Source organism: Microcebus murinus, unplaced genomic scaffold (genome assembly GCF_040939455.1).
Source record: "Microcebus murinus isolate Inina unplaced genomic scaffold, M.murinus_Inina_mat1.0 scaf086_hap2_Mmur4.0, whole genome shotgun sequence".
NCBI lineage: Eukaryota > Metazoa > Chordata > Mammalia > Primates > Cheirogaleidae > Microcebus > Microcebus murinus.
In genome coordinates this window covers 1-12,443 of record NW_027439032.1, presented here as the reverse complement: position 1 = coordinate 12,443, position 12,443 = coordinate 1, and the positions used below count along the sequence as shown (strand labels likewise).

The 12,443-nt window shown below is 63.1% G+C and overlaps 3 pseudogenes; all 3 read right to left on the bottom strand.

The window, feature by feature from the left end:
* Positions 1-3,811: 3,811 nt before the first annotated feature.
* LOC142869530 (uncharacterized) lies at positions 3,812-3,930 on the bottom strand (annotated as a pseudogene).
* A 3,829-nt stretch (positions 3,931-7,759) lies between these two features.
* LOC142869536 (uncharacterized) lies at positions 7,760-7,879 on the bottom strand (annotated as a pseudogene).
* Positions 7,880-11,696: 3,817 nt separating this feature from the next.
* LOC142869535 (uncharacterized) lies at positions 11,697-11,816 on the bottom strand (annotated as a pseudogene).
* Between the last annotated feature and the right edge of the window lie 627 nt (positions 11,817-12,443).

Below are 12,443 nucleotides of genomic sequence, written 5' to 3'. Positions count from 1 at the left end.
GGCGCCCCTGCCCCGCTCAAGAAGCCGAGCCTCTCTGCGCTTCCCCGCCGCCTCCTCCCGCCCCAGGCCCCGCGCCGGGTCGGGCCTGTTGAGTTCGCCGGCCGGGTCCCGCGGGCTCCGAGGGACGGGGGGTGACAGGCGGGGCGGGCAGGGAGCGGCGGGCCGGGGTTGGGGGCTGTCTCTGTACACACACACACTCACACTCACACTCACTCACTCACTCACACTCACACAAGATGCGCCTCCACGGCTGGACCCGCCAAGGTGGAGACCTTCAAGCCCCCCTCCTCTCCTCGCCTGGCCTCCTTCACCTCCCCGCCCCCCACCCCCAGCGCGCCGGGGCCGCAGACTGCGCACGGGCGGGAGGGGCGGGGCGCTCGCCCTTTGACCCCAGCCAGGGGCGGCCCTCCCCCACAACCCCTTTCAGCTGCGCCCCCCACCCTGTGGCCCGGCGGCCGCCTATTCCCCCGGGCCAGGGCTGGGGCACAGCGCACGGGGGAGGGGAGCCAGTGTATGGGGCGTCTCTCTCTCTCGGGATGTGTCCCATGGGTGGGGTGGTGTGGTTTGTGGGGCGCTGAAGAAATCAGTCCCCTCCATCTCCTCCCTCTGGAAAACACCCAAGCCCTTGGAGAACTGCCCGCACCGCTACCGTGGGGGCCGGGACCCTCCTCTGTGTCCTCCTGTGGCCCAGTCCAAGGGGCCTGGGCCTGGCCGGGGCTGCACTGGACCCCAACCACCCTGGCGTGTGGACTCGCTAAAAATCGGCCATTAGATATTGGATTCCAGCGTCATTGAGGTCATTTCACTAATGAGTGCACCGCAAAGAGTTTCCTAATCCATCTGTGAGGGTGGCAACCGAAAGAGAATTTTAGAGCTGACAGAATAGGCGAGGAAAGGCATAGGAGATTTCCACACCCAGTAAGGAAGCCTTTCCCGAAGTGGAAGAAAGAAAGGAGCAAACAGAGACACCGGTAGCCCGCCCGGATCAGAGTCTGCCCCTGAGAGAAAGTACCCTGACCAGGTTCACCCGTGGGTGGGTCGCGAGCTAGCGGCACTCAGAAGAGCGAGGCCCGCAGTCTGTGCAGAAGACACCTGCACTCGGGTGTGTGTGGCGGCACAATTCACAAGCAGCTCCAGATGTTAAGCCAAGGAGAAGCCAGGGAGTTCCCAACGCCCCAGGTGTCCTCAGCCCACGACTGGCTGCTGTGGGAATGCGAAGCCCGGCTCCTTGTCTCAGAGCGGGGCAACCAGGAGGTGTGATGTCCACCCCGGGGTTCCCAGGAGGATCAGACTGAAGCTGGGACTTGGCCTGAAAGTGTCCCCTCGCATGGCCACCCCCTTCCCCTTCCTGCTCCTCTACTCCTGGTGCCCCTCCATCCAGGGGCCAGACCTTAAAGAGTCACCCGCAAGAGAATCCTGGTCCCAAAGGAGCCTTCTGGGGGACCCCTGCTGAGAGAGGTTGTGGGCATGGCCCGCTGGGGCTCTGCCCGACCCAGGGCTGAGAGATGCAACCTCCCAGCTCTGGGTCCCTGCAGGAAGTGTTGGCAAGCACAGGGCCAGTCCTCCAAAGGCCCAGGTGCAGGGAGCCCAGGCCAAGCAGCCTGTGGAAGAAGCCACATGCTGTGCCACCCCGGGGAACACCACTGCAGGCCACGGCCCTTCCCACCTCCTCCTCCTCCTCCTCCTCCTCCTCCTCCCACCCCGCCCCCGCCCCCGCCCCCACATGGCACAGGGCCCAGAGACACCTCAGACACTTGCTACCCAAAGTGCAAAGGGCATCAGTTGCTCCTCCAAACCCCCCCCCCCAGCCCAGCAGACCACGTTGTCCAGCCAGCCCCCGGGCCTCCCTGGGGTGCCCAGCACAAAAGTGCAGACACCCACCGGACCCTCAATCTCAGTTTTCGGATGTTTTTGCCACTCTAAGGACCCGCAGGCCAGCTGGGCCTTCTGGCAGGACAGAGAGCCCCGGAATCCGACGTGGAGAGCTGGGTATACGTCCCCATGAGGAGGCGGTCCCCACCTCCGCGGCTATCCCCTTGCGGGGAGCGGCAGCCGCGGGGCCTCAGAGAAGACACCAGGCTGGGCCCCCACGGCACAGCGGGAGCACGTCCCCCGCAGGCCACTTAGCGACGGCGGCCAGCCGGCGGACGGTTGGGTTGCACGAGACGCTGCGGCCGCCCTGCTACCGGGTTCCTGGGAGGGCGTCCTGGAACCAGCGTCCACACCAAGCCCTTGGAAGGCCCAGGCGACGGAGGAGCCCCGTCAGGCAGGGGCCGAGGACGGTGACGGCCCGGGCGGGGACGAGCGTGTCAGGCAGGGGCAGAGGACGGTGACAGGTGATAGGCCGGGCGGGAAGGAGTCAGTCAGGCAGGGGCCGTGGAGGAGACGGGCTGGGTAAGGGTTAGGGTTAGTGTCAGGGCACAAGTCACAATCGCAAAGACCTGGAAGCCACCCGAGTGCCCATCGACCCACGAGTGGGTAAATAAAATGTGGCGCGTGGACACCACGGAGTGCTATTCGGCTATGAGGAGCAGCGGTGAGGGGGCACCTCTCGTGGTTCTCCTGGCCAGAGCTGGAACCCGTTCCAGTAAGCCAAGTATCCCAAGAATGGACACACGAGCACCACGTGCTCGCGCTCACCAGCAAATGGGTACGAACCGATGGACACCTAAGTGGACACAGAGGAATCACCTTCTTCGGGTGGGTGTCGGGCGGGTGGGGGGAGGGGATGGGCATACACATCCATTAGGAATGGGGTGGGTACGCACCGACTGGGGGATGGGCGCACTTGAAGCTCTGACCCGAGGGGGGAGGCTGGGAGAGGGCAACGCACCCGACCTTAACATTGGTGCCCCCACAATATGCTGGAACAACATGAGAGGTAAATGAATAAGAACACGGGGGGGGGGGAGGGGGGCACGGGCAACACATGTCACCTTAATACTTGGACTCCCATCATCTGCTTGAAAAGAGAGAGAAAAGAAAATGCAATAATAGAGATAAGAGACACTTTTTAAAAATAATGAATCCGGCCGGGCGCTGTGGCTCACGCCTGTAATCCTAGCTCTTGGGAGGCCGAGGCGGGCGGATTGCTCAAGGTCAGGAGTTCAAAACCAGCCTGAGCAAGAGCGAGACCCCGTCTCTACTATAAATAGAAAGAAATTAATTGGCCAACTGATATATATATAAAAAATTAGCGGGGCATGGTGGCGCATGCCTGCAGTCCCAGCTACCCTGGAGGCTGAGGCAGAAGGATCACTCGAGCCCAGGAGTTTGAAGTTGCTGTGAGCTAGGCTGACGCCACGGCACTCACTCTAGCCTGGGCAACAAACCGAGACTCTGTCTCAAAAAAAAAAAAAAAAAAATGAATCCGAAGAGAAAAGTAAAAGGAGGCCTGTGGAGCAGGTCTGGGTGTGACTCCGGATCCCCGAACATCAGGTGCCACCACCAAAGATTCCTACGTGTAGCCCATAGAACCCCAAAAGCAACGGGAGGAGTTCTGGTCACATACTCCCTCAAAATGACATCCTGGCCTTCTTCTGGAACTCCCTCCCCTCTCAGACTCTCAAGGTTTCCTCCAGCGTGTCGGCTCCCACAGAGCAGACCTTTGGTCTGAGACCTGACTGTCCAGAAGCCACGCATGCTGCCGCGTGGCGGCGGTGTCACGGCTCGGGACAAGAGGAGGCCCAACGGCGCGGGCTGGGGCGCCAGGCACCGCGGCGGGCGCTGAGGGTGGGGGTCACCCCCACCCCGGGCCGCCCCCGCACTCCCAGAAACGCGACAGAACCAGAGGCAAAAAAAAAAAAGAAGAAGCCTACGGCACCCGGTATTCCCGGGCGGTCTCCCATCCAAGTTCTAACCAGGCCCGACCCTGCTTAGCTTCCGAGACCAGACGGGATCGGGCGCGTTCGGGGTGGTGTGGCCGTGGACGGCGGAGGGCGCCCCTGCCCCGCTCAAGAAGCCGAGCCTCTCTGCGCTTCCCCGCCGCCTCCTCCCGCCCCAGGCCCCGCGCCGGGTCGGGCCTGTTGAGTTCGCCGGCCGGGTCCCGCGGGCTCCGAGGGACGGGGGGTGACAGGCGGGGCGGGCAGGGAGCGGCGGGCCGGGGTTGGGGGCTGTCTCTGTACACACACACACTCACACTCACACTCACTCACTCACTCACACTCACACAAGATGCGCCTCCACGGCTGGACCCGCCCAGGTGGAGACCTTCAAGCCCCCCTCCTCTCCTCGCCTGGCCTCCTTCACCTCCCCGCCCCCCACCCCCAGCGCGCCGGGGCCGCAGACTGCGCACGGGCGGGAGGGGCGGGGCGCTCGCCCTTTGACCCCAGCCAGGGGCGGCCCTCCCCCACAACCCCTTTCAGCTGCGCCCCCCACCCTGTGGCCCGGCGGCCGCCTATTCCCCCGGGCCAGGGCTGGGGCACAGCGCACGGGGGAGGGGAGCCAGTGTATGGGGCGTCTCTCTCTCTCGGGATGTGTCCCATGGGTGGGGTTGGGTGGGGTGGCGTGGTTTGTGGGGCGCTGAAGAAATCAGTCCCCTCCATCTCCTCCCTCTGGAAAACACCCAAGCCCTTGGAGAACTGCCCGCACCGCTACCGTGGGGGCCGGGACCCTCCTCTGTGTCCTCCTGTGGCCCAGTCCAAGGGGCCTGGGCCTGGCCGGGGCTGCACTGGACCCCAACCACCCTGGCGTGTGGACTCGCTAAAAATCGGCCATTAGATATTGGATTCCAGCGTCATTGAGGTCATTTCACTAATGAGTGCACCGCAAAGAGTTTCCTAATCCATCTGTGAGGGTGGCAACCGAAAGAGAATTTTAGAGCTGACAGAATAGGCGAGGAAAGGCATAGGAGATTTCCACACCCAGTAAGGAAGCCTTTCCCGAAGTGGAAGAAAGAAAGGAGCAAACAGAGACACCGGTAGCCCGCCCGGATCAGAGTCTGCCCCTGAGAGAAAGTACCCTGACCAGGTTCACCCGTGGGTGGGTCGCGAGCTAGCGGCACTCAGAAGAGCGAGGCCCGCAGTCTGTGCAGAAGACACCTGCACTCGGGTGTGTGTGGCGGCACAATTCACAAGCAGCTCCAGATGTTAAGCCAAGGAGAAGCCAGGGAGTTCCCAACGCCCCAGGTGTCCTCAGCCCACGACTGGCTGCTGTGGGAATGCGAAGCCCGGCTCCTTGTCTCAGAGCGGGGCAACCAGGAGGTGTGATGTCCACCCCGGGGTTCCCAGGAGGATCAGACTGAAGCTGGGACTTGGCCTGAAAGTGTCCCCTCGCATGGCCACCCCCTTCCCCTTCCTGCTCCTCTACTCCTGGTGCCCCTCCATCCAGGGGCCAGACCTTAAAGAGTCACCCGCAAGAGAATCCTGGTCCCAAAGGAGCCTTCTGGGGGACCCCTGCTGAGAGAGGTTGTGGGCATGGCCCGCTGGGGCTCTGCCCGACCCAGGGCTGAGAGATGCAACCTCCCAGCTCTGGGTCCCTGCAGGAAGTGTTGGCAAGCACAGGGCCAGTCCTCCAAAGGCCCAGGTGCAGGGAGCCCAGGCCAAGCAGCCTGTGGAAGAAGCCACATGCTGTGCCACCCCGGGGAACACCACTGCAGGCCACGGCCCTTCCCACCTCCTCCTCCTCCTCCTCCTCCTCCTCCTCCCACCCCGCCCCCGCCCCCGCCCCCACATGGCACAGGGCCCAGAGACACCTCAGACACTTGCTACCCAAAGTGCAAAGGGCATCAGTTGCTCCTCCAAACCCCCCCCCCCAGCCCAGCAGACCACGTTGTCCAGCCAGCCCCCGGGCCTCCCTGGGGTGCCCAGCACAAAAGTGCAGACACCCACCGGACCCTCAATCTCAGTTTTCGGATGTTTTTGCCACTCTAAGGACCCGCAGGCCAGCTGGGCCTTCTGGCAGGACAGAGAGCCCCGGAATCCGACGTGGAGAGCTGGGTATACGTCCCCATGAGGAGGCGGTCCCCACCTCCGCGGCTATCCCCTTGCGGGGAGCGGCAGCCGCGGGGCCTCAGAGAAGACACCAGGCTGGGCCCCCACGGCACAGCGGGAGCACGTCCCCCGCAGGCCACTTAGCGACGGCGGCCAGCCGGCGGACGGTTGGGTTGCACGAGACGCTGCGGCCGCCCTGCTACCGGGTTCCTGGGAGGGCGTCCTGGAACCAGCGTCCACACCAAGCCCTTGGAAGGCCCAGGCGACGGAGGAGCCCCGTCAGGCAGGGGCCGAGGACGGTGACGGCCCGGGCGGGGACGAGCGTGTCAGGCAGGGGCAGAGGACGGTGACAGGTGATAGGCCGGGCGGGAAGGAGTCAGTCAGGCAGGGGCCGTGGAGGAGACGGGCTGGGTAAGGGTTAGGGTTAGTGTCAGGGCACAAGTCACAATCGCAAAGACCTGGAAGCCACCCGAGTGCCCATCGACCCACGAGTGGGTAAATAAAATGTGGCGCGTGGACACCACGGAGTGCTATTCGGCTATGAGGAGCAGCGGTGAGGGGGCACCTCTCGTGGTTCTCCTGGCCAGAGCTGGAACCCGTTCCAGTAAGCCAAGTATCCCAAGAATGGACACACGAGCACCACGTGCTCGCGCTCACCAGCAAATGGGTACGAACCGATGGACACCTAAGTGGACACAGAGGAATCACCTTCTTCGGGTGGGTGTCGGGCGGGTGGGGGGAGGGGATGGGCATACACATCCATTAGGAATGGGGTGGGTACGCACCGACTGGGGGATGGGCGCACTTGAAGCTCTGACCCGAGGGGGGAGGCTGGGAGAGGGCAACGCACCCGACCTTAACATTGGTGCCCCCACAATATGCTGGAACAACATGAGAGGTAAATGAATAAGAACACGGGGGGGGGGGAGGGGGGCACGGGCAACACATGTCACCTTAATACTTGGACTCCCATCATCTGCTTGAAAAGAGAGAGAAAAGAAAATGCAATAATAGAGATAAGAGACACTTTTTAAAAATAATGAATCCGGCCGGGCGCTGTGGCTCACGCCTGTAATCCTAGCTCTTGGGAGGCCGAGGCGGGCGGATTGCTCAAGGTCAGGAGTTCAAAACCAGCCTGAGCAAGAGCGAGACCCCGTCTCTACTATAAATAGAAAGAAATTAATTGGCCAACTGATATATATATAAAAAATTAGCGGGGCATGGTGGCGCATGCCTGCAGTCCCAGCTACCCTGGAGGCTGAGGCAGAAGGATCACTCGAGCCCAGGAGTTTGAAGTTGCTGTGAGCTAGGCTGACGCCACGGCACTCACTCTAGCCTGGGCAACAAACCGAGACTCTGTCTCAAAAAAAAAAAAAAAAAAAATGAATCCGAAGAGAAAAGTAAAAGGAGGCCTGTGGAGCAGGTCTGGGTGTGACTCCGGATCCCCGAACATCAGGTGCCACCACCAAAGATTCCTACGTGTAGCCCATAGAACCCCAAAAGCAACGGGAGGAGTTCTGGTCACATACTCCCTCAAAATGACATCCTGGCCTTCTTCTGGAACTCCCTCCCCTCTCAGACTCTCAAGGTTTCCTCCAGCGTGTCGGCTCCCACAGAGCAGACCTTTGGTCTGAGACCTGACTGTCCAGAAGCCACGCATGCTGCCGCGTGGCGGCGGTGTCACGGCTCGGGACAAGAGGAGGCCCAACGGCGCGGGCTGGGGCGCCAGGCACCGCGGCGGGCGCTGAGGGTGGGGGTCACCCCCACCCCGGGCCGCCCCCGCACTCCCAGAAACGCGACAGAACCAGAGGCAAAAAAAGAAAAGAAGAAGCCTACGGCACCCGGTATACACCGGGCGGTCTCCCATCCAAGTTCTAACCAGGCCCGACCCTGCTTAGCTTCCGAGACCAGACGGGATCGGGCGCGTTCGGGGTGGTGTGGCCGTGGACGGCGGAGGGCGCCCCTGCCCCGCTCAAGAAGCCGAGCCTCTCTGCGCTTCCCCGCCGCCTCCTCCCGCCCCAGGCCCCGCGCCGGGTCGGGCCTGTTGAGTTCGCCGGCCGGGTCCCGCGGGCTCCGAGGGACGGGGGGTGACAGGCGGGGCGGGCAGGGAGCGGCGGGCCGGGGTTGGGGGCTGTCTCTGTACACACACACACTCACACTCACACTCACTCACTCACTCACACTCACACAAGATGCGCCTCCACGGCTGGACCCGCCAAGGTGGAGACCTTCAAGCCCCCCTCCTCTCCTCGCCTGGCCTCCTTCACCTCCCCGCCCCCCACCCCCAGCGCGCCGGGGCCGCAGACTGCGCACGGGCGGGAGGGGCGGGGCGCTCGCCCTTTGACCCCAGCCAGGGGCGGCCCTCCCCCACAACCCCTTTCAGCTGCGCCCCCCACCCTGTGGCCCGGCGGCCGCCTATTCCCCCGGGCCAGGGCTGGGGCACAGCGCACGGGGGAGGGGAGCCAGTGTATGGGGCGTCTCTCTCTCTCGGGATGTGTCCCATGGGTGGGGTGGTGTGGTTTGTGGGGCGCTGAAGAAATCAGTCCCCTCCATCTCCTCCCTCTGGAAAACACCCAAGCCCTTGGAGAACTGCCCGCACCGCTACCGTGGGGGCCGGGACCCTCCTCTGTGTCCTCCTGTGGCCCAGTCCAAGGGGCCTGGGCCTGGCCGGGGCTGCACTGGACCCCAACCACCCTGGCGTGTGGACTCGCTAAAAATCGGCCATTAGATATTGGATTCCAGCGTCATTGAGGTCATTTCACTAATGAGTGCACCGCAAAGAGTTTCCTAATCCATCTGTGAGGGTGGCAACCGAAAGAGAATTTTAGAGCTGACAGAATAGGCGAGGAAAGGCATAGGAGATTTCCACACCCAGTAAGGAAGCCTTTCCCGAAGTGGAAGAAAGAAAGGAGCAAACAGAGACACCGGTAGCCCGCCCGGATCAGAGTCTGCCCCTGAGAGAAAGTACCCTGACCAGGTTCACCCGTGGGTGGGTCGCGAGCTAGCGGCACTCAGAAGAGCGAGGCCCGCAGTCTGTGCAGAAGACACCTGCACTCGGGTGTGTGTGGCGGCACAATTCACAAGCAGCTCCAGATGTTAAGCCAAGGAGAAGCCAGGGAGTTCCCAACGCCCCAGGTGTCCTCAGCCCACGACTGGCTGCTGTGGGAATGCGAAGCCCGGCTCCTTGTCTCAGAGCGGGGCAACCAGGAGGTGTGATGTCCACCCCGGGGTTCCCAGGAGGATCAGACTGAAGCTGGGACTTGGCCTGAAAGTGTCCCCTCGCATGGCCACCCCCTTCCCCTTCCTGCTCCTCTACTCCTGGTGCCCCTCCATCCAGGGGCCAGACCTTAAAGAGTCACCCGCAAGAGAATCCTGGTCCCAAAGGAGCCTTCTGGGGGACCCCTGCTGAGAGAGGTTGTGGGCATGGCCCGCTGGGGCTCTGCCCGACCCAGGGCTGAGAGATGCAACCTCCCAGCTCTGGGTCCCTGCAGGAAGTGTTGGCAAGCACAGGGCCAGTCCTCCAAAGGCCCAGGTGCAGGGAGCCCAGGCCAAGCAGCCTGTGGAAGAAGCCACATGCTGTGCCACCCCGGGGAACACCACTGCAGGCCACGGCCCTTCCCACCTCCTCCTCCTCCTCCTCCTCCTCCTCCTCCCACCCCGCCCCCGCCCCCGCCCCCACATGGCACAGGGCCCAGAGACACCTCAGACACTTGCTACCCAAAGTGCAAAGGGCATCAGTTGCTCCTCCAAACCCCCCCCCCCAGCCCAGCAGACCACGTTGTCCAGCCAGCCCCCGGGCCTCCCTGGGGTGCCCAGCACAAAAGTGCAGACACCCACCGGACCCTCAATCTCAGTTTTCGGATGTTTTTGCCACTCTAAGGACCCGCAGGCCAGCTGGGCCTTCTGGCAGGACAGAGAGCCCCGGAATCCGACGTGGAGAGCTGGGTATACGTCCCCATGAGGAGGCGGTCCCCACCTCCGCGGCTATCCCCTTGCGGGGAGCGGCAGCCGCGGGGCCTCAGAGAAGACACCAGGCTGGGCCCCCACGGCACAGCGGGAGCACGTCCCCCGCAGGCCACTTAGCGACGGCGGCCAGCCGGCGGACGGTTGGGTTGCACGAGACGCTGCGGCCGCCCTGCTACCGGGTTCCTGGGAGGGCGTCCTGGAACCAGCGTCCACACCAAGCCCTTGGAAGGCCCAGGCGACGGAGGAGCCCCGTCAGGCAGGGGCCGAGGACGGTGACGGCCCGGGCGGGGACGAGCGTGTCAGGCAGGGGCAGAGGACGGTGACAGGTGATAGGCCGGGCGGGAAGGAGTCAGTCAGGCAGGGGCCGTGGAGGAGACGGGCTGGGTAAGGGTTAGGGTTAGTGTCAGGGCACAAGTCACAATCGCAAAGACCTGGAAGCCACCCGAGTGCCCATCGACCCACGAGTGGGTAAATAAAATGTGGCGCGTGGACACCACGGAGTGCTATTCGGCTATGAGGAGCAGCGGTGAGGGGGCACCTCTCGTGGTTCTCCTGGCCAGAGCTGGAACCCGTTCCAGTAAGCCAAGTATCCCAAGAATGGACACACGAGCACCACGTGCTCGCGCTCACCAGCAAATGGGTACGAACCGATGGACACCTAAGTGGACACAGAGGAATCACCTTCTTCGGGTGGGTGTCGGGCGGGTGGGGGGAGGGGATGGGCATACACATCCATTAGGAATGGGGTGGGTACGCACCGACTGGGGGATGGGCGCACTTGAAGCTCTGACCCGAGGGGGGAGGCTGGGAGAGGGCAACGCACCCGACCTTAACATTGGTGCCCCCACAATATGCTGGAACAACATGAGAGGTAAATGAATAAGAACACGGGGGGGGGGAGGGGGGCACGGGCAACACATGTCACCTTAATACTTGGACTCCCATCATCTGCTTGAAAAGAGAGAGAAAAGAAAATGCAATAATAGAGATAAGAGACACTTTTTAAAAATAATGAATCCGGCCGGGCGCTGTGGCTCACGCCTGTAATCCTAGCTCTTGGGAGGCCGAGGCGGGCGGATTGCTCAAGGTCAGGAGTTCAAAACCAGCCTGAGCAAGAGCGAGACCCCGTCTCTACTATAAATAGAAAGAAATTAATTGGCCAACTGATATATATATAAAAAATTAGCGGGGCATGGTGGCGCATGCCTGCAGTCCCAGCTACCCTGGAGGCTGAGGCAGAAGGATCACTCGAGCCCAGGAGTTTGAAGTTGCTGTGAGCTAGGCTGACGCCACGGCACTCACTCTAGCCTGGGCAACAAACCGAGACTCTGTCTCAAAAAAAAAAAAAAAAAAATGAATCCGAAGAGAAAAGTAAAAGGAGGCCTGTGGAGCAGGTCTGGGTGTGACTCCGGATCCCCGAACATCAGGTGCCACCACCAAAGATTCCTACGTGTAGCCCATAGAACCCCAAAAGCAACGGGAGGAGTTCTGGTCACATACTCCCTCAAAATGACATCCTGGCCTTCTTCTGGAACTCCCTCCCCTCTCAGACTCTCAAGGTTTCCTCCAGCGTGTCGGCTCCCACAGAGCAGACCTTTGGTCTGAGACCTGACTGTCCAGAAGCCACGCATGCTGCCGCGTGGCGGCGGTGTCACGGCTCGGGACAAGAGGAGGCCCAACGGCGCGGGCTGGGGCGCCAGGCACCGCGGCGGGCGCTGAGGGTGGGGGTCACCCCCACCCCGGGCCGCCCCCGCACTCCCAGAAACGCGACAGAACCAGAGGCAAAAAAAGAAAAGAAGAAGCCTACGGCACCCGGTATACACCGGGCGGTCTCCCATCCAAGTTCTAACCAGGCCCGACCCTGCTTAGCTTCCGAGACCAGACGGGATCGGGCGCGTTCGGGGTGGTGTGGCCGTGGACGGCGGAGGGCGCCCCTGCCCCGCTCAAGAAGCCGAGCCTCTCTGCGCTTCCCCGCCGCCTCCTCCCGCCCCAGGCCCCGCGCCGGGTCGGGCCTGTTGAGTTCGCCGGCCGGGTCCCGCGGGCTCCGAGGGACGGGGGGTGACAGGCGGGGCGGGCAGGGAGCGGCGGGCCGGGGTTGGGGGCTGTCTCTGTACACACACACACTCACACTCACACTCACTCACTCACTCACACTCACACAAGATGCGCCTCCACGGCTGGACCCGCCAAGGTGGAGACCTTCAAGCCCCCCTCCTCTCCTCGCCTGGCCTCCTTCACCTCCCCGCCCCCCACCCCCAGCGCGCCGGGGCCGCAGACTGCGCACGGGCGGGAGGGGCGGGGCGCTCGCCCTTTGACCCCAGCCAGGGGCGGCCCTCCCCCACAACCCCTTTCAGCTGCGCCCCCCACCCTGTGGCCCGGCGGCCGCCTATTCCCCCGGGCCAGGGCTGGGGCACAGCGCACGGGGGAGGGGAGCCAGTGTATGGGGCGTCTCTCTCTCTCGGGATGTGTCCCATGGGTGGGGTGGTGTGGTTTGTGGGGCGCTGAAGAAATCAGTCCCCTCCATCTCCTCCCTCTGGAAAACACCCA